At 42.7% G+C, this 22,711-nt stretch overlaps 2 non-coding genes and 1 pseudogene across 2 annotated transcripts; 1 reads left to right on the forward strand and 2 right to left on the reverse strand.

Moving 5' to 3' along the window:
• Positions 1–7,326: 7,326 nt before the first annotated feature.
• On the reverse strand, positions 7,327–14,056 carry LOC120644768 (annotated as a pseudogene).
• Positions 14,057–20,021: 5,965 nt separating this feature from the next.
• On the reverse strand, positions 20,022–20,094 carry TRNAR-CCU. The gene has a single exon. It is a non-coding gene; the product is annotated as a tRNA-Arg (tRNA).
• A 437-nt stretch (positions 20,095–20,531) lies between these two features.
• Positions 20,532–20,610, forward strand: TRNAQ-CUG. Its single transcript is given in 2 exon segments — positions 20,532–20,568; positions 20,576–20,610. It is a non-coding gene; the product is annotated as a tRNA-Gln (tRNA).
• Positions 20,611–22,711: the final 2,101 nt, after the last annotated feature.

Consider the following 22,711-nt stretch of genomic DNA (forward strand, 5'->3'; position numbering starts at 1 on the left):
ACTCATTGTGCTTTTTGAGCAAGTCATTGTACTTGCTAAGCAAATCGGAGTGGGCAAGCTCTAACTTGGCACGAGTGCTCTCAAGAACCTTGACTTTGCCCTTTTCCCTCTTGATAACGGATGTATACTCATTAATGAGGTTAGCAAACTCATTAGGGTCAAGCTCATCATCACTATCATCTTCACTCTCACATACCTTAGAGTTACCTTTGGCCATGAGGCACATTGGAGGTGGAGGTAGTGATGGTTCTTCATTTGTGAGGGCGATGGTGACTATGTCTTCTTCATCACTTGACTCTTCGCTTGATGAGACATCGGTCACCCACTCTTGTTTTTCCACCAAAAAGCTTCTCTTGGTGTGCCCTTTCTTCTTTGGGAAGAGCTTAGTCTTCTTGTCATGGCTCTTTTTCTTCCCAAGTCTCTTGTTTTTGTTTTTCCTTTCTTCTTCTTCATCATCGCTTGAATCATGACGATGCTTGCTCTTGTTATCCTTATTTCTTTTGTCTGGCTTGGGGCAATTTGGACGGATGTGACATTTTTCTCCACAATTATAGCAAATTTTGTTCTTGACATCCATTGGCCGGAACATTCCCTTTTTAGAGTCAAAGTTGAAACCCTTCTTATTGATCTTGTCATTCAAGCGTGTGAACTTTCTCATCATGAGAGCAAGTTCTCCATCATCTTCAACATCGGATGAGCTTTCATGATGATCATCTTCTTCATTGCTTGAGCTTGAATCTTGCTTGATTATCTTGAGCTTGCGGGATTTGTTTGTCTTGGTCTTTAGAGCAATTGATTTGCTTGAAGTTGGCTCTTCGGACATACCAAGGATACTCATTTCATGAGCGCGAATTTCGCCCACAAGTTCTCCCACTTCCATTGTGTCAAGATTCTCCTTTTGAAACATAGCATTGATGATGTTATACTTGGGCTTCGGGAGGAGCATGAGAATCTTGCGATTGATGGAGGCACTGTCAATTTTGGATATTTCAAGTGCATTAATGTCCTTGACAATGACATTCAAGCGAGAGTACATATCATTGCAATTTTCATGAGCTAGCATTTTAAAAGAATCATACTTAGCCCTAAACAAGTGATATTTTTGCTCACGAACTTTAGTGGAGCCTTCATGAATTTCTATGAGCTCCTTCCAAATATCACTTGCTAAGTCCATGCCATTAACTCTAGCAAAGACTTCCTCACTAATGGCTTCGAAAATTGCATTTCTAGCCTTGGCATTCCATTTTAATTGTTCCGTGGAGGGAGTTCCGGTGAACCCGGTTTTTGTGGCCAACCACACCTCGGGGGCAATCGCATCAAGATATGCGGCCATGCGAACTTTCCAATAGGCAAAGTTCTTGCCCTCGAAGTGAGGAGGCGAACCACCCATCTTGGCCATAGCTCTAGGCGGTGAAGCCTAATGATCCAAATGAGCAACGAGGCTTTGATACCAATTGTAAGGATCGATGGACCAAGAGGGGGGGTGAATTGGGCCTTTTTCAAACTTCTAAAACGAAGTAAAGCAACCTTAACCTATGCAAAGCTAGTAAGGCACCAATTCACCAACCGGATAACTAAGCTACCTACACAAGCTAAGAGAGATAAAACGAGAAGTAAAGCCTAGCAAGGTAGAGCTAAGTTATGATCTCTAAGTCAAGCACATGAATAAATTGCATGAAAGAAAATGCTTGAATAAAGAGAGTGGACAAGAGACGACCGGATTTTTTCCCGTGGTATCGATGTGTTGGCACACACCCATAATCCACGTTGTGACACTCACAAAGAGTATTGTCACCTCCCAAGTCACCGAGACGAGGGCGCTCACTAAGAGTCTCCGTTCACCATCCCGGCGTGGTGGAGATCAAGCCACGTACAATCTTCTTCTCCGGGCTCCCACAATCCTTGGCAAGCTCCGCGAGAAACACCTCGATCACCAAGATCGCCTAGGTGATGCCAATCACCAAGAGTATCAAGCTAAAGCCTTCACTTGAGCAAGAACCGATCACCAAGAACGGATGCACACAAGCTTCTCTCTACTCAAGTCCTTAATCTTGCTTCTTGATTGATTGAATGCACAAGTATGTGAATGATGAAGCTCAAGGTGGCTCTTGACTATAGTATGAGTGTTTGGATGTTGCCTGGTGTCAAGAGTAGAAAAATGACCCATTGGAGGGGTATATATAGGCAGCTCACACGAATAGAGCCGTTGGAGAAAAGCTGCCAGAAAACTGCGTAGCGCCGGTTAATCCGACGTCCCTCCAACAGTCATCGTCAGTTTAACCGGTGAATGTAAACTGCCCCTTCTGAAAACTAGCCGTTATGACTTGGGCAGATTAACCGACGTATCATCGGTTTAACCGGTGAGTGTAGTTGTCCACTGATCAACTGAAAAATCAAGTCTCTGGACAACTGCACCGACGATAACTCAAACCTATCGTCGGTTTAACCGGTGAGTACAACTTCTGAATTCCTTTGAAAAACCATCTCACTAGTCAATTGCACCGACATCTTGATTCAAACATCGTCGGTTTAACCAGTGTATAGAACTTGAAATACCCTGGAAAAACCAACTCTGGACTAATGCACCGACGTTAAATTCAAACACGTCGGTTTAACCGGTGTATTGAATTGTCCAGACTCTGCTGACTTCGTTTAACCGACGTATAGAAAATTGAGAGCGTCGGTTAAACCGGTGTATAGACTTTTTCTGATTTTTGTCTTTTCTGATTTGAGTCTTGAATGAAATCCAAATATTCTTGAGATATAAGTTGAGAACCACTTATTTGAACTTCTAGAAACCTGAGTGACCATAGTGTGCATCCATTTTCAAATGACCATGTCCATGCTCAAGTTACTTAGCCTTAACCCCTCTTAATAGTGCGATCACTACAAAACTATAAAACCTATACTAACCTAAGTGTCCTTCTCAACCTTATGACACTTAGGACTAGAAAGATCCTTAGCCTTGACATATATAAGTTGAATACCGAGATCGCCTTTTTGAATAACCGAAATTGAGGGGCCTCTTTTGACATATGACCAAATGAGCGATAATGATCTATTAAGCTGCACAAACTCATTAGTCACAATAATGGTTGTCATTAATCACCGAAACATACCTTGAGGGCCTAGATGCTTACACCAATCTCTTTGACTAGGTGAACTCGAAGATGCATCATAATATTGAAGAATGATGGAGGAAATATCATTTCAAGACTGACTAAACTTTGGACAACATCCTCTTGTAGCCTGCTTAAACTCGATGGATCGATTGCCTTCTGAGAAATTGTGTTGAGAAAGGCGCATAGTTTTATGATTGTTGCTTGAACATTAGTTGGTAGAATACCTTTAAGTGCAACTGGAATCAATTGCGTCATCAACATGTGACAGTCATGGGACTTTACGTGTGCGAATTTCTTCTCTTTCAAGTTCAGTAGCCTCTTTATATTCGAAGAGTAGCCTGATGGGACCTTGATGCTGTTCAAACAGTCGAACATACTTTGCTTCTCTTTCTTACTAAGAGTGTAGCACGCAGGACCTAGGTAATGACGTCCTTTATCCCTTTTTTCTGGATGTAGGGTGGCCCGTTGTTTCATACGTTGAAGATTTTGCCGCGCTTCCAATGTATCCTTTGGCTTACCGTAGACACCAAGGAAGCCTAGAAGGTTCACACAAAGATTCTTTGTTAGGTGCATCACATCAATTGCGTGGCGGACATCTAAAACTTCCCAACAAGGTAACTCCCAAAAAATACTCTTCTTCTTCCACATAGGTGCACGTCCGTCATCAGTCTGCAATGATCTACTGTCGGGTCCTTTTCCGAATACTACTTTTATATCTTTGACCATTTCAAACACCATTTTCCCACAACGGTGCCTAGGCTTGGTACGATGACCTGCCTTTCCATCGTAGTGAGCATGCCTCCTCCTTAATGGGTGCTTGATCAGAAGAAATCGACGACGACCCATATACACGATCTTCCTACAGTGCTTAAGGTATGTGCTGTCGGTTTCTTCTAAACAATGGGTGCATGCCCTATAACCCTTATTGGAATGTCCGGAGAGGTTGCTTAGTGCCGGCCAATCGTTGGTGGTTATGAAAAGCAATGCACGAAGGTTAAAATATTCCTCTGTGTGCGCATCCCACATACGAACACCCTCATCTTTCCACAACAATAGAAGATCCTCAATCAGTGGTTTCAGATACACATCTATATCGTTACCGGTTGCTTCGGACCGGGGATAAGCACCGGCATCATAATGAATTTCTGCTTCATACACAACCAGGGAGGAAGGTTGTATATACAGAGTGTCACAGGCCAGGTACTATGGCCACTGCTCTGCTCACCGAAAGGATTCATGCCATCCGTACTTAAGCCGAACCTTATATTCCTCGCATCATTTGCAAATATTGGGAATGTTATGTCCACTTTTCTCCACTGCGACCCATCAACGGGGTTTCTCAACATATTGTCTTGCTTACATTCTTCTTTGTGCCATCGCATCAATTTAGCATTCATTTTGTTCATGAACAAACATTTCAGACATGGTATTAGAGGGAAATACCACATCACCTTGGCAGGCACCCACTTCTTGACACGCATCCCCTCAACGTCGCCTGGATCATCTCGAGGGATCTTATACCGGCATGCGTTGCATACAGGGCATGAATCCAAATTTTCATACTCACCTCGATATAGGATGCAGTCATTAGGACAAACATGTATCTTCTGTGCCTCTAATACTAAAGGACAAACAACTTTTTTTGCCTCGTGTGTTGTCTCCGATAAGGTGTTACCCTCAGGGAGTAAGTTTTTTATAAGTTTCAGCAACTCCTCGAATCCCTTGTCAGACAAACCATTTGATGCCTTCCATTGCAACAATTCCAATGTGGTACCCAACTTCTTTTGGCCTTGTTTGCAATCTGGGTACAACAATGTTCTGTAGTCCTCCAACATACGCTTCAGATCTCTCGATTCCTTTTCTGTTTGGCAAACTTCCTCAGCTTCGCGCAGCATCTGACCAAGATCATCTTCTACAACGTATCCTTCAGTATCTTCTTCAGGCTCACCCATTGCAGTGTCATTGAAAAAGGCATTATAATTGGCTACAAAGTCAGGAATCCTGTCCTCTTCTTCTACATTATTATTCAGCATAATTCCTCTTTCTCCATGCTTGGTCCAAACATAGTAGTTCGGAATGAAACCACTATTGAACAAGTGATTGTAGATAGTTCTTGATGATGAGTAATCCTTCTCATTCTTACAGAATTTGCATGGACAACGAACGAAACCGCCATATTTGTGTTTCTCGGCCGCTTCTATGAATTCATGCACACCATCAATGAACTCCTTTGAACGCCGGTCGGCCATGTACATCCATTGCCGACTCATCTGGGTCCACAATACATTTATATATAGCATTGTAGTGTACAAATAGTTCATTCATACTACCAATTTATAACTAACATTGAATACGCTATTAATAAAACTTAACTACAAAATTATAACGATGCATATGGCCTTCTGACTGCATGACTGTGTAAAAACTTTGTTTCTCTATATAGAACTTTATATTTTTTTACAAGAAACGACGCATGTGGCCTCCTGGCTGCATAACTGGGTAAAAAAAATTATTTCTATATATGGACCTTGGTTTGTTTGCCTAGAGCCTTGAGGATTTGGGATCATCGGCTGTGCAATGATTCTCTTTGGCACGGTAATTCTGGCTGTATTAATGGTAGTGGCACGATAATATTTTTTTTCTTGTAGACGCGCACGCTGGAGCGCAGCAACGGTAGGCCTAGTTGAGCTGCGGGTCTCGAATTGGCGCAGCATGCATCTCGAATGTGGAATCTTGTAAAGTTTTGGAATTTTGAAGGGAACAAAATAAAACCCCCTTACATATGTAATTGATAATATTTCCATACAAAATTTGAATTCAAATATATAATTGATAATGCATATAACTATAATAAATAGATATTATTCACTTATCAAATAAATTGATAAAACATATAAATACAATAATTTGATAGTATTCACATATCAAATAAATTAATAACGCATATAACTACAATAAGATGCAACAAATAAAAATAATTATCAAATGTATAAACTAAATTAAGTGATAACTACTTCTAAAAACTAATTGCTAAGTTATGGAGAAAAATAACTAACTTTTTTTGAAAAAAAATAAAAAATCGCCTCCCCTCCCCTCACTCAGCTGGCACGAACAGTGAGTTCACGGTAGCTTGGAGGGGGGAGGGGCTGGGGTATTTATAGGCATGGGCCAAAGGCACCGGTTGGTGCTCAACAACCGGTGCCAAATAATAGGCTTCGGCACCGGTTGAAGTTACCAACCGGTGCCTTTGTGGTGGGCACGTGGCGGCACCGGGTCATGGTAAAATCCAGTGCCATTGTCCGCTATTTAGGCACTCCTCCTTGTTCTTTTGGTACCGGTTGGTGGCACTAACCGGTATTTATACTAGAGTTTTGGTACCAGATGATGCTTTAACCCGGTACCAAACCCCTTACCTTTGATCGCCGCTGGCCAAAGGTACCAGCTGCTTTTGCAGCCGGTACTGATGTGTGTCATTAGTACCGGTTGCAACAGCAGCTAGTATCTTTGATTAGGATTTTTGGCCCGTTTTCTAGTAGTGATAGCTGGTTGCTGGAATAAAGATGTAGGCAGGATGACTTGAGGCGGCAGCGCCAGCGCACACCTTTTTTCTCCAACAGCTGCTGCTTTGGATTTGGGCCCAAACTTTTCTATCATGGTATAGTAGCTAAAATCGCTAGGCCCACCACGAGGTTGGGGTTCGCTACCGTAAGCCCTCCATTCCATTCAGCTCATGAACTAACAGGCACTCCATAATTTGAAAGTTAACATTAATTTTCTTACCAACCTAAAAAATACAAACCATGATGATGATGATGATGTGCACGTGTACGTTATAGCAACAAAAAGGAAAGGAACTTTATCCACTCATTTATAAACAAGTATTTGAATGGGCCATCCAAATAACATTATTGGATTCATGTCATATGTAAAAACATCTTCATAATACAGCAGAAATTAAGTACAAACACGTGCTACGCCAAACAATTGAAATACAGCACAAACAACAAGCGCACGACGTGGGAGAGTAGTAGGAGTTACAGCACCAGGGAAGGGCACACGCACCAAATTGAATCCACCTGGCAGATGATCTTCAGCCTGGTGTACCAAAGACCAAACCTGCAGATGTCGGAATGAGTTATTTGTGTGTCTATATAAAGAGGTTGCAGATCAGAGTCACGCAAAACGGCAAAAATACAGACCTCACCGAGATTCGATCTAGTACACCGTCACGATGGGTTCGTTTGCATTCCGAACTAGCTGGTCCTGGATTTTCTTCTTGAGCTCACCTTTCTTGCGCGCTTCTTCCTGACTTTCTTCCTTCAGTATCTTGTCCCGGGTCTCAGAATCAGGAGCTGCGTCTATCCTTTTCCGATCCCAGGGAAAGGAAACCCGGAGCTGGACTTCGTTGATGCTTGGGAGAAATTCTAGCCCACAAAAGCAAAATTCGTTATCTACATCCGCTGTGAAATACAGCCACTCAAGTTTTGGCATAGTTCCTTGTTCAATAGTTACCGACTTGACCCTGCTTCCTACAGAAAACCAGAGCACCCGGAGGCTTCCGAAAGTTATTCCAGCCTGCAGAGGTTTGAAAGCAAGCTCTTCTCCCTGAAAAACTGACCATGCCCCACGCAGAACTAAAAATTCAAGCTTCGGTAGTTTCCCAAGGAACTCCAGAGCAGCATCGTGCTTTAATAGCCTGCTGCTCACTAGTTTCAGCTTCACGAGATGCGGGAGCTCTTTGATCCATTCCGGCAACATTTCTAGATTGCCGTACAGCTTGAGGCTCTGCAGCTTTACGGGAGGTGAGGATAGATCATCCAAGCAGCCATACAAACCTTGCTTCCCTGCAGACCTCACCGACAGTGATTCCAGCCTGCCGAGACTAGAAATGGCCAAGCGAAACGCCGGGGCATTCTTCTTGTTGATTCCAGTGACTCCTAACTTGTGCAGTCCCGTGAGCATTTTGATGTCCTGTAGAACGGCACTTCCCCATCCAACATTTACTTGTCTCAATGTGTGCAAGTCTTTCAGTTTTCTGATCCCCCTTGGAACTGTAGCACCATTCTCTTCATCTAGATCTAGTCCAGTCATGAGAGCAGGGAATGCCACGCAGCAAGCGAAAGTGCATGCATCACGTCTGGTGAGGGCCTTATGGAAAGGGCCATCAATGTTTCGAAGAATAGGTTGGCAGCATGTTGCACATAGACGCGCCCCTTGAAGACATCTCGACATTAAACTATCCTTCTCTTCTGTTACATAATCTGATTTCCGACCAGCATGGATGTACTGTAGCTTCCGAAGCTGGATGATGGTTTTTGGCAGAGCCTTTACCCAGGTACCTCTGATGTCTAGCACTTGTAGTTGCCTCAGGTTGCCCAATGAATTTGGCAGTAGATCAATACCAAAGCATCCTCGCAGAGAAAGGTATTTTACGTGAAGAAGCTTCCAAATATTATCAAGGTGATGGTACTTTAGACCAATTGTGCCTTCTAAGTCAAGTACTCGTAGAAACATCATCTTGTCAGAAATGTAAAATGGCTCACACATGCCAAACACTGATAATGATCGTATCCGAGATAGGTCAACTATGCTCTCGAACTCACTTTGATCTCCTTTCCAGTTGCTGCTTATAGCAAGATGACGAATTGCGCCATGGGTACTCAAGGCACAACCTTCCTCTAATCTAAAAACAAGGTTCTCCTCCGTTGACTTGGAAATGGCGATGTCACGGATGAGATCATGGACTCTGCAAGAGTCTATTGATTCCCTACTGTAAATTGATTGCTGAGATGGTAAAATCATGCTCCTATTTTTGAGTTCTGTGAAGTAGGTTTCAGCCATTGCATTGGCAGACTTCCCACGCCTCTCGCTTGAGTAACCTTCCACCGTCTATCGACGTTCCAAACGCCTCCGACTAATGATGTGGTCTTCAGGAAAAATAGACAGATACAGGAAACATGATTTGAGATGGTATGGTAAACCATCATAACTCTTTTCAAGGATGGTTCTTATGGTCCCAAGCTCTGGATTCATCTCCAACTCGGCATTAATATTCTCATTCAATTTTCTCCACTCGTCTCTAGTCTTTGGACGGCTTGCCAAGTAACCACCTATTGTAACTATTGCAAGGGGTAGTCCGCCACACTTCTTTAAGATTTTGTTCGCTTCTTCAACCAAGTCAGGATTCTTCTTGACTAAATCTGTAGCCTTCACAATTGGAAGTTCACCATGCTTCTTTAGCATTTGGTTTACTTCTTCAACCAATTCTGGATTCTTCTTCACAAATTCTGTGTCCTTCCCAAATACCTGTTTTTAATGCAATTTAAGTATTTTAGTACTCCAAAGTAAAAAAATGTGTATTGATCATTCTTAGATTAATTACTATACTCCTTCTGGTTAAAAAATTATATTAATATGCCATTAAAAAATTATTAAATGATGAATATAACAAAGAGATGGGAGTGAGGAACCCACCAGCCATATAAGGCCATGGGTGCACAAACAACAACAGACTTTGCAAGAATCTCTCTCTCTCTCTCTCTCTCATGATGATTTCCTTGTAAACTGGCCTATGAACTCTCTTGACACTAGACCAAAAAATAGCGTTTCAGATGGTTTCATTTGATTTTTTGTCTCATCATCTGTGTTTCATTAGATATGGCAGGCATATGAGATAAGAAAACAGTATATGTTTCGATGCCACTTAATTACTACTAAAACCAATTTGTAGGAGCACTTCAATATTTTCAAGAGCGGATGAAAAGGTTGTCCTCCCCCGCTGTTATGCCCGTGCACTATACCAATTCATCTGATCCTAATAAATTTATTTTTAGGGGTGATTCGTGTTTTGACCCTCCCTTGGAAATCGCCTCCATTTTCATGGGCGGGTCGAAACATGAGCTACCCCTAGATATAGAAATACCCTATTCGTAGGAGCGGTCTGAAACACAAATGCCCCTAGAAATTGGACCGTAGTATAAATCGATCCACAAATAGAAATAATTGTCAAATTTAACATAAAAAGGACAGCATATCTTATCTAGTCACAAGTAACTCCATGGTATTATAGAGAGGAATGGTTGCTAGGTTTGAGGTTGGGGTTTGAATCCTAGAGCACAAGTGCGCAAAACAATTGCCCAACTTTTGATTGTTGGCAGCCATTGGGTGAGAAAAAAATTACTATTTCTGTGAGCTAACATATTTCAACACTTGCTCTCATGTGTAGACTTCTCAGTCCTTAACATAGAAGGGAGCAATCTGTAATTATTTTAGAGTAAATTACACTCCAGATCCCTAAACTTGTATTGTAGTTTTACCTGGGTCCCAAACTCTCAAATCATCCATTTTGGTCCCTAAACTATGTTAAGTGGTCCATCCGAGATTCCAAACGCGCCACACGAGCTTCCGATGCCGATATTACAGGCCATGTGGTGCCATGTTGACAAATATTTACAAACCCCCCATAGTCTTCTCCCATTTGCTCCTCTCTCTCTCTCTCTCTCTCTCTCTCTCTCTCTCTCTCTCTCTCTCTCTCTCTCTCTCTCTCTCTCTCTCTCTCTCTCTCTCTCGCCGTCATGGTGGCAGAGCTTGTCGCCCTCTCCTGCGTAGCCGCGGGGGAGCTTAGTGGCCCTGCCTGCGCAGCGACGGAGCTCGCGGCTCTCGCCTGCACATGGTGGTCGCAGTGGAGTGAGCTCGCGACCCCGGCATGCGTTGCGGTGGCATTGCTCGCGACTCCCGCTTAGACAAGGCCGAGCCGCTCGAGCACTCACACAGGTAGGCGATGTGCAGGATCTCAGCCTTGAACTGGTTGACGGTGTGCAAGAAGAGGCCAATCTTTGTGCCGCCGCTCATCTTCTCACTGCTGGGGAGACTAAATAGGCTATGTGCAAATCAGTTGGCAAATCATCTTCTCACCGCTCACCATATTTAGTTAAATGCACCAACTGATTTGCCAAAAAATTTAAGCTAATAGAGAAAGGTGGACAATTCATGCTAATATTGATCATATGGTTCGATTGCTTACATGACTAGTAAAATTTAAAAGAGTGTACATGTTCCAAGCATACGATGTTTGAACCATCTCTAACCTCAATATAATACTTGTAATAATGATTCTATTTCCGTAAAGCGGAGGGGGGAGAAAATTTATTATATTACCTTTTGACTGAAGAGGTTGAGTGCGTCCTCCTCTTTTAGAACTTCAAGGTTGTGTACAGTTTCATCATTCCCTGAACAGTGGTGTGCAATATTCTCTTTCCTTGTAGTCACAATTATTCGGGTTTTCGTTCCAATCCAACAAAACCCTTGTATTATTTCATCCCATTCTTCAATAGATGATAAATCATCCAGAACAATCAAGCAATTCTTCGTCTCTAAAAGTCTTTTCAATTCCATAGTCAACGCTTCAACCCCCATTATTGCTAAAGATCCATTCTTGCTGACAGTACTGTTTCTCAACAGTTCCTCCTTTTTAGATGACTCTTCTTGTAATTGCACAATCAAACTCCTAAGGAGGTCTGCAGCATTGAAAGGACGCATAATTGTGACAAAAGCACACCTGTCAAACTCGTCACTTATTTTTGGGCTTTGATAAACACCGTTGACTAGCGTGGTTTTTCCAAGACCACCCATTCCCCATACGGAGATAACCTGACCGAATCGGATATCCTTGTTTGAAATTAAATCTATAATGTCAGATATTTCTTTATCTCTCCCAATAAGATGAGATTCCTCCAAATCACCAACGCTAGCACTGATGCGAGTGCGAGTCCTTTTGACCTCCTTTTTAGTTGTATTCTTGGATTGATCTTCTACTATCTCACAAGGGGCCATTGCACGGTTGTTTGTACTTGTAGTGGCTGCATCTGAGCTAGACATTGGTTCAACTGAATCCTTTCCACTTTTCGAACCCTAACAAAAGAAAGTAATGATTAGGGTCATCCTTTAACCTTCCATTTTCCTAGGCTGTGTCTAGCCATCTTTCCAGTCTTGTAAATGTATAAAGCTATTCTTGTTTTTCTTTCCTTTATTGTCACATATATCTATGAGGCCAGTCTCAGTGGGAGTGTCATCGACACAATTACCTAAACTGGAATATTAAAAACTGTGCCAGTGGAGTGTCATCACCATGACACTCCTCTCACATTTTATGACACTCCTCTCTTCTTTCTCCTCATACTATTGGTACATGTTAGCAAATTTAATGTCCATGACACTCCCACTGAGATTGACCTAACTTACTATACAAAATTTATGTAATTTTCAGCCAAACTAATAACTAAAAGAACTATACATATGTTGAAATTCATCCACTTATTCACTCTGGACTCTAGAGTACAAATGAATTCTCACTGTTAAACAGTTCTGAAATCAAACAATCTATAGAAACATCAAAATTATTAGCTGTGATGACTGATGAATAGAACTATGCACTAAATTGTCCCTCTTCCCCCGTTTCTTACCATATCAACATTATTCAGGCCTGCAGCTTTGAAAGCTGAATTCTAACTTTCTAATTAAGTTACGTCTAACAGCTTTGTAGAGAGGATAAATTAATGCTTTGTAGAGAGGATAAATTAATCAGCATAGACTACAGCTGTCCATGGATTTTGAATTATTGTCCCTCCATAGCTCTTTAGCTAGCAAATGTGATTTCACTAATTTTTTCGTATATCCATAACATTATGTCCTTTTGCTATCCTATAGGAACTGCAAGGTCCAGTACTTTTCACTCCTCAATTTGGTGGACAACAATTTTGGGAACTTAGATGTTATAGTTGGCTTGAAGATGAACTTAGATGTTATAGTGGGCCAGAAGATTTATTATTTGTGAACACTTTAATTGAAGAATGATGCCAATGGTTATAGAACTAAAAAGACAGTTTGTGAACACTGAGCAGTACCTTGTGGTAGAATGCATAAAGTGTCTGATCAACAGACAATTGCTTTAGTTCTGAGGCTTGGCTTTCTTGCCCTGCACATAAGCTTGCTACTTCGACTTGCGATGTTGACACTATGATACGGCTTCCTTTCTTGCTACTATTTTGGAAGCATTTCTTAATCCGACGCCACTCTTCAATTGTTGATAGGTCACTAAGCACAATCAGGCACCTCTTCTCATTCACAAATCTATTGAATTCCTGAGCTAATTCTTGGCCAGTCTTCTCTTTCTCCAAAAGATCTTCAACCCCTCCGGTTGCTTGGAACTGGTTCACTAAGCTCTGGACAAAGCCTTTTGGGCAGAAAGGATGCATCATCCGAACCCATGCTCTGCCTGGAAAATTTCTTTGGACATCTGGATTCTCGTAAGCTGCCGTGATGATGGATGTCTGACCAATATCTCCACTTGTTCCCCACACAGCAATCACTCTAAGGTCCTCGTCCTCCCTGTTGATTAGTTGGACGAGATCCACTCTTTCATTGTTCTGTCTCGCGGCACGCCTTGCATCATCAACACCGAATATCGCTGCAGCAATGGCACTAGGCTGTCCGGTGTCAGCTATGGCTTTGGAGCCAGAGCCCTTGATGAGGCGGTAGCGCACATTCCTCTGGCTCACGTCCTCGACCTTGGCCCTGAGCTCCTTCATCTGCTTGGCCACACGACGCCGCTGCAGCAGCGTGCGAGGGAAACGCCACCAGGATGGTCTGTGCAAACGAACAGCGAAGTCCTGGAGACTATCCTCGACGTCGTAGGCCGTGTCACGGACCTGCTTCACCCATGTCTTGACCACCTTGCTGTTGTCTTGCTCCTCGTGCGCCTCCATCATGAAAGACTGCATCATCTCGAGCTCATCCGCGACGAACGCTTGGTCTTTCTGGATACCAAGCTGCAAGGCCACTTCCTCCGCAAACGCGGATTTGGCATAGCCAAGCGCTCCACTGAGCACGGACTTGCCAACGCTCAGCGCCGTCACCTCCATTGCTCTTCTGTGTTTCTCTATGGATTTGTATGCTTACTTTGCACCTGACAGATCTAGATATACACCAGAGGAAGCAACACAAGGCCCAAAGTTAAAAGTTAAATTCGAAAGCAGAAGAGGGCATAAGAACTGGGCTTGATGCCACCCAGCGTATGGCAAGTACCTGAATCGGTGAGCACAATGAAGGCAAAGGCAGATCCAGAAAACTCTCACTAATTGATCGGCAGCGCTCACCAGGTAAATATGCTGAAAAATACATTCTTACTGTAATTACAAATATTGAAAGTGAAATCATTCCGATTCCATACTCTACATTCCGATTCCAAATTAGACGCTCCACTGAGCAATCTGTGAGAAACTGAAAATCTCTGAAAGTATATATACCTTACGTGGCCTATGACCTGATGCGTGATCCCACCCAGGCGGTCACTAGATCTCGCTCCCGGTCAGCCGTGGCCGCTCACACTCGGTAGCTCAGTAGTCACTGCTCAGAAGTACCTCAGGCTGGCTGGGAGCAATGGAGTAGATACCTCTAAATGGACTTTGCAGCAGTGTGCTTAAACGGTCAGTAGGGAGTTTGCCCACGAGCACTTGTTGGCGTCGGTCACCAGCCTCCTGTGTAGCCAGGCCAATTCCCTCCACTAGCTCCACATCGTTAAAGAGTGGGCCAATGGGATCCAGCATCTCTTTTTTATTTTCAAAAACCATCTTTGAAATAAAATAAATTTGTTATCGCACTAGGGACAGATGCACCATAGTATACGATGCCTAAGCAATGGATTAGCATATGTTTTCAATCAGTACTTACATGCAAGTCCATTGGGTAGCAGTTGTCAGTATGTCACATGGGGCGGTACATTGGTAAGAACAATGCACTAAATAAAGGAGCTAATTACTCAAGTCCAGATCTTGAGGTTATTATCACTTAAACAATGCTGCCAATTGCCAAAGACTTTGACTAATTACTCAAGTCTGGATCTTGAGGTCATGTGGGGAACACCAGCACGATGCCCAAACTAATGGATCGGTAAATTCTAATCAGTAGCAAATAGATTAGCTGCTAGATGTCAGTATGTCATGTGGGGAGCTAAGCAAATTCAGCCGAAATACTTGACTAGAATTTGTTTGCTAAACTATTTCTATTCAACTAGGTGATAACAACAATTTAAGTTTACATCACTGATCAATATGTTAAATCATGGGTCAAAAGAAATATAGTTTGACCAATGGGCCAGCCGTAGGGTCCAAAAAATGTAACTTGTAATTCCAATTAGCTAGTTTTGCATGAGGTTTTCTCAATATCAGCAAGATAATATTTATCATGGTCGGTTATTAGAACCACAGCAGCTGTTCATGTTCTACGATGGATTTTTATCTCTGACAGAAAATAGTCTCATATCGTCGACATAATTTCTCTCATGGCTGTGAAGCTGTGGTACATGTAGATTCATGAACCATGGGAGACCATCCTTTGCGTAAGTAAACATCATCTTGGACGTTGACATGATCTTTAAAATACAACTTTGACTAATACTTTTTGTTGAAAATAAAACATTTGTAGAACATAGCTACAATAGTATACTTTTATAATACTGTTTTGAGACAAATCTACCGGTATATTTTTTAAAAATATCCAGCTTATTACAAATAAAAGGTAATATGCAGCCTATAATTGGAAGAGTGGTAAAGGGCTTTAAAATTTATCCTAGATAATCTAATAAGGGCAAGACGGGTCGGGCTCTAATCTTATATAATTTTGAGCTAAGAATATATAAAGATCAAATTGGATTGTGAAGAGACTACTAGAACCATGATCCATTACTACCCCTAAGTAGCAGTGATCGAGTAGTTGAAGATAAAACTGCAGAACTATTAACTGCCCTTGTCTGATCTCCTACGGTCCTACCACTTCTTTTTTCCTTATTTTTTGCGAACAAGCCTCCTAACACATTAACTTGTTCAATTGGGAAGATCAATACAGCAATTGCCTATCAGAGATACATGCAACAAAAGTAAATTGTCCTGACAACGAAATATTAGTCCACTCTAAGCAAAAAAAAAAACATGAAAAACAAACATATATATAGCAATCATCACATATCTCATTTCATGGTAAATTAGCTAGCTATATATAAAGATGACACAGTTACTTATCTTCCAAATGAGCACCAAAGTTCTTGAAGCCGGGTGCTTGAAAACGTCTCCGTCACTATACTTAATTAAGGTGTACGTTTCTCCTCTTCCCCTATCACATGTGGCCGGCACGCAATATTAGTGAGAATAATCACTACCAGAAAACCAGTCATTCGTCCATAAGTGTTAGTACCGGTTGCATTTAGGACCGGTACTAAATGGCCTCAGGGGTGTATTTAGTACCGGTTCAAAATTTTGACGCCCCCTGATGCCATTTAGTACTGGTACTAAAATGACGCGGTCATTTAGTACCGGTCAATAACACAAACCGTTATTAAAGGATGACATTTAGTATACCAGTCGGCGTCGACTTAGCTTGGTACAAAATAGGCCTCCACAGTTATTTCAAAAGAAAAGCATCTCACACCCAGTCGCATGTGATACATAGGTGAGATGGCAAGGAAGCTACACACAAGACTGGAGGTTGTGGCCGGGTTTGAATCCTCACAACCGCTGTGAATACAAGTAGATAGTTGACCTGATCAGAAAAGCAAAATGTTTAGTTCATGGATTTTGAATGTAGCGCTTAAACAAAGAGAAGATAATGCAGCGAAAGAAGACTTGACTGGTTGCTAATTAACGCCACAGTCATCTGGCGGGGAACAACTAGTGCTTTAAACAAAATGGAACCAACAATTTCTTATGATTCGATCGCTGTCAGATGCCGCGCGTACGTAGTACACATGGGCAAGAACATGGACCAACTAACTCTAACTCACATGCTTAGCGCTTTGGAGAGAGTTAGGTGTGCAGTCATTGTGTTTAGTTCATAGTATATCTGAATGAATTTGTGGGTACATACATATTTTATACTAGGATATGCCTGATTATTAATTGATGATGACCAGGTCCTAGTAACTATTGGAGAAGCAAGCTTGCTTGACAGAGCATTATTGTTATATATGGGGATTTATTAGTACCCCGTGGTCCATGCTAGCTGCATCATGCGACCCCAATCAATAATCAGCTAGCTGTTTAGTCGTCGACTAACCCGGCGCGCCGTCCGTTTAAATTAAGCTGGAGCCAGGCCAGGACGCGACGTGCTTTGATGTCCTAAGCAATAGAGCGAGTCCGCGCAAAATCCTAATCAGTAGGGTTTTTCCAACAACACTCCCGGCCCCCTCGTATGTAGGGCTCCATCAGGTCTCAAACCTGAAAATAGGAGTCGGCTGCAATTATTTTATTTAATCGCATCTGTCAGAATTCGAATTCGAGACATCTGGTCTTCATATTATATTGAGTTGCATGCACTAACCAATTTAATCAAAAAGTTAAGTTGATGAAAAGAGATGGACAATTATTCACTTGTACTTCAATAGGCATACAGGTAAGAACGAGATATAACTCATCATGGAGCCCCGCCGGTTAAACAATGCAGCTCCGAAGACTTGACTTTATAACTCAAGTCTGGATCTAAAAGGTTGTATATATGGACAAAAGCTCGATAACAAAATTGGTTCAATTTTTATTGCTCTGGCCACTAGGGACACAACACGCATCACTATGTACGATAGATGCCTAAATAAACAAAGAATAAGCTCATTAATCTAGCTATCAGTTAGATACAGGTCGATTGGCTGGCACATGTGTCGTGTGATTATCACATGGGATACATTGATTGGTAACAAGATACAGCCAACAAGCCCCTAAAATAATTAGAGCAAGGCTAATAATTTAGCCCACTGAATCTTTGCAGATCATCTCTTAGCCTACTTGTATAATGGTTTACCTCTCCACCATTAATATATGGCCCACTTGTCTATCTCACAAATTTTTTTTGATTCTTACGTCAAAGCTGGTTGTAAACTTACAACCCATCTCTCCTCTCTCCTCTTCATTCTCCTCTACCTTAACATTCAGTCTGTTTATAGACTACCATAATATATATACTTGCTCTAAGGACTCGTTTGGATGGGCTTGCCTGCAAGGCAATCAATCGCAACCCTAGGCGATCGAAATCGAACACCTGGAGACGCTGCCTGGCGTCAGAGCTGCCAGGCAGGCAGCATCCAAACAGCCCCTTAATGCTGCCCAAGACTATACTCATGTCTGGTCTCAAAAAAAAAAAGACTATACTCATGTCCAGATCTAAAAGGTCATAGATCCAGGGACATATACATCACAATATACGATGCCCTAAGGCTATTCTCAATAATGTGTGCATAAATTTGTGTTTTCAAGATGGCCCCGTAAGCAAAGTAGTAGTGTATTGCTAAAATAATAGAACTCTCCCATCTCATGGTTTTATCATGTTTTGTAGACATGTGGTGATATTAGTTTGTTAATTACAATGTGATTGGCCACTTGATCATATAAATGAAATCCCACAGATACAGTGGAGGATGGTGGGATCGGATTTTAGAATAAGCTCATTAATCTAGTTTAATTTCACTCTAAATGAAACAAGTTTACCCCTTTTCTTCATTAAATAAATGGCATATCATCATTTTTTTTCTTATGTGGTAACTCACTAGTCACGTTGGCCACTTGATCATATAAGTGAATTCCCCCTTTGGAAGAACACTTTTATATCCTTTGCTCCTGAAATTGATAATTCTAGTAATTTGATCATGATGGTCCGGTTAAACCATTACTGTGTCAGGGTATGCATTTAATGTCGACCTTAATTACTTATTATGGAGTTCGGTTGATTAATCAGTCACCATGGGCGTTAACAAGTTGATCAGCAGGCTGTTTACAAGCTTATTCAGATGATTATTCGTACAATCAAATTATAAGTCCACCTAGATTTGTCCTAAGTCAAAAGTTTGTAACTTTGATCATCAATATCTAAATTTTATATGGTGGACATTGCTAGATTCATTATGAAAACTAAACTACTGTTTTTAATTATTTTTTCTATGCAAACAACTCCTTTTATTTATAATTTAAGATATTGCTAGTCAAAGCTAATTAACGAAGTTTGATTTAAAATGAACCTAGATGGACTTATAATTGTGATAAGTTTTACAATCTGGGCCCGCCCTTGGATTGGGTAATCACACTTTTGCAAATCCCTCCTCCCACCTCTCTGCGCCCCTCCCCTTGGATGTTGATCTGATGGCTCGGATTGAAGTTTCCATAGTTTGCACGGAGAGGTTGGTTTGCACCTGATATGTTCTCGATGAGGTATTAGTTAGTCAGGCTACACCTGATGGGCCCATTACACGCTGTTCCCAGATTTTCTTCTTGATTTCACCTACTACGTGAGGCCCAACATAAGCAAAAACCAACAAATTGGGCTTGGCTGATCCTTGGGAGAAATCCAGGCCCAGGAGAGTTTGGGTGTTTTCCTACTTCAAACTTTCACCGAGTTGAGTTTGGGTGTTCCTGCATGGCTGAGCAGTGAGCACCCTAACAGTTCCGAAAGCTACTGCAGTCTGCTGATACTGGAAATGCAGTACTTCACCATGAAACGACGGCCCAGAGACCAAGAATTTCCAGCTGCTTTGGTAGATTCCCAAGGAACTCCATAGCGTCTAGATGCATGGAAGCTCATCTTGCTCCCCTGCAAATGCCACATAAATGCATTCGTATTTTTACGATTACTCAGGTGTTCCTAATACGCTTATAAATGAGTCATTGGCATTTTAAGACCAGTCATCATGTCATGTGTTCTAAAGTTTCTTTAAAGCACCGTTATCAACCTTTACAAGAATGCGCAGCGACACTAGTGTTTGCAATTGAAGCGAGACAGTTCTGCTTTAGGAAAAACAGACGCTCTATCCACTGAAATGGGTAATAACAAAAAAAAAAACAGGGGAAACGGATGGTAGAAAAAAATAAACGCGCCAGGTAGGGGTCGAACCTACGGCCTTCTGCTTAGGAAACAGACGCTCTATCCACTGAGCTACAGGCGCTTTGAGACTGGCGGTTAACGGAAACTTATCTAACGTGTTGACGCTGCGCGAGACAGAGACAGATTACCTGATCCTGCACGTTGGAGAACCAGAGCCGCAAGAGATTTGAAGCACGCGCGAACCTGATACCTCTGCCTACGGACTGCCTGCTCGCTGCTGTGCTGCGAGCCTACACGACGGAGCGCCCGGAACCTTCGTCCTGTCCGGTGGTGGCGGTACGGTGCTCCCTCCCTTCGAACTTCGTCTTCACAAGCACGCGCAGATGGGCGCACCCGTGCACGGACGCATGAAGGCATGCTTAAAACAGGTAATGAGCACTGTCAATGGAAGGTTAAGGATTTTTTTTTTAATCCAGGTTTTGAGCTGCTGCTGGTACCAAACGACTCAGATGAGGTCACATGGTATAATAAAACTGACAAACCGCATGAAACAACAAAGGTCCCATGGTCTAGCGGTTAGGACATTGGACTCTGAATAGTGAATCCAGTAATCCGAGTTCAAATCTTGGTGGGACCTTTATTTTTGCTACTATTTTTTTTCCCTCTCAAACACCTTATACCCAAAGAATCGACCAATCCTTCGCCTCTTCTATGATTTTGCTGAACAGAGCCGACGCCGAGGGGTGGCAAAGCTGAAAGCTTGAACGCTCCCCAAATCTGCGTCGCCCACGGGATTCCAAACGTGATGGCAGCTCCTTTTCCTGGAGGCAAGTATCTATCCTGCTCTCGCGGTCTCGCCCTGAAGCACGGGTGACGAGAGAGGAGATGACGATCTTTTTCGAAAACGCAGGAGAACTGCGCTTCTTTGTATTAGAGAGAAGAAAAAAGGTCCCATACAATCCCAGCTCTCATATAGGGACCAAATATGAGAGTCGGTTTAAGAAAAATACAGAGTGACTAGCTTAAATACAAACTAAAAACCATGACCAGCACCCTGACCTCACCAACTAGAGTACAGCGACTAATCCCAGGCCTAGCAGCTTCTTGGTGCCGGCCAGGCACCAAAGGCTGAGCTCATCCTTAAGTTCTCTCATGATGGTGTTGACAGATGGAGCAACTCCTTCAAACACACAAGCATTCTGATGCTTCCAAATCATCCAAGCGCCTAGAATAATTAGAGAATTCACACCCTTTCTAAGATCCTTTGGCACTTTCTTGATCACTTTTCGCCACCAATCAGCAAAGCTTCTTTCCCGCTGCCTGGGCGAGTGATTTCCAAGGTTAATTGGGCGCAGTAAGTTGAACCAAACCTGCCTTGCTACCACACAAGAAGTCAACAAGTGTTGCACTGTCTCCTCTTGATCACATAGCGGGCATTTATCCGGGTGAGGTAATCCTACGTTCCCGAAAAGAAAGCCTTGCTGTTGCAGACGTGGATCTTTTTTTTTCTTCCCCAAGAGAACTGAGCTTACCTTTGTTTTCAAGAAAAACAGTTAGCTGTGCAACATTGCATTGACAGTGCGGAACGGTGTCGCGCTTGTGCACCATCAGAGTGATCAGACCATCAGGTGGAAAAGAAATGGTCATGCCGCGTTAACAAATTAAGGAGGAGAAAATCCCGAAGGGTGTCCAAGACGGATGTACTTTCGTTTTGTTAGATTTATTTTCGGGAAAGCTATACGATGCTCGAGCATTTTCAAGCCTCCCCACACTCGAATTTGTAGCAAACGAGGAGACGCCAACCTACCTCGTCTTCCTCAATTCCGGCGACCTTCTTCTCCACCTCCGACGAGGTTAGGGTTCGGGGTTAGGGTTTGGGCTCCGGCGATCGGTTTAGAAGGAAGGCCGGGGGTGGTAGGCTGGCCCGGCGGTGGTGGCGGGCGCGGGGGCGGTGAGGCCGCCGGCGGTGGCGCCACCGGCCGGGCGGTGGAGGAGGATGGTTGGGCTAGGCCGGGGCGGGGCGACGACGGCCATGGCGGCGGCGGCGGCGGTTGTGAGGGAGGGGCGCGCGGAGGAGCCGCGGGCGAGGGACCGCCGCCGGTGCGAGGCTCCAGCGAGACCCTCCCGCGCCCGCGGCTGGGGAGGCCGGGCGGCGGCGGGGGCGTGGGCGTGAGGAAGAAGAAGGGAGGAGGAAGAAGACTGGATGACTCAAGGTTGAAGATGAACAGGGATCGTTAGATCTTGATCCAATGGCCTAAAATTCGAGTGTGGGAAAGAGAAAAATACCCAGGTATGGTATAGACAACCCCTAGATTTTTGTTGCAAATTCTCTTTTTTGCTCACAAAAAAGAAAAAAATTTGTTGCAAACTCCCACCTAAGCATAGAGAGATGTTGTTATCATTTTTTTAGAGGAGCCAACAATCACGCCCTGCCCCATCTTTACTAAGAGGAAGGAAAAATGTCACTACTTCCGTTCTAAGTTCGTTTGACTTGTTTGACTTTAAATTTGACCACTCGTTTAATTTAAAAAAATTGTGCAAACACTATCAAATTTAAGTCATTTTTGAAGATTTTATATGAATAAAGTAACCCACAACAAAAGAAGTGATATGTTACATAAATTTTTGAAGGTCAAATTTGAGATTAAAAAAGTTAAAGACTTATAATTTTAAAACGGAGAGATATTATCATTTGTCAGGCGTCTGATTTTTTTTCTTGTTTTCTTTCAGTCGCCGTT

The sequence above is a fragment of the Panicum virgatum genome, chromosome 8K (genome assembly GCF_016808335.1).
Source record: "Panicum virgatum strain AP13 chromosome 8K, P.virgatum_v5, whole genome shotgun sequence".
Taxonomy (NCBI): Eukaryota; Viridiplantae; Streptophyta; class Magnoliopsida; order Poales; family Poaceae; genus Panicum; species Panicum virgatum.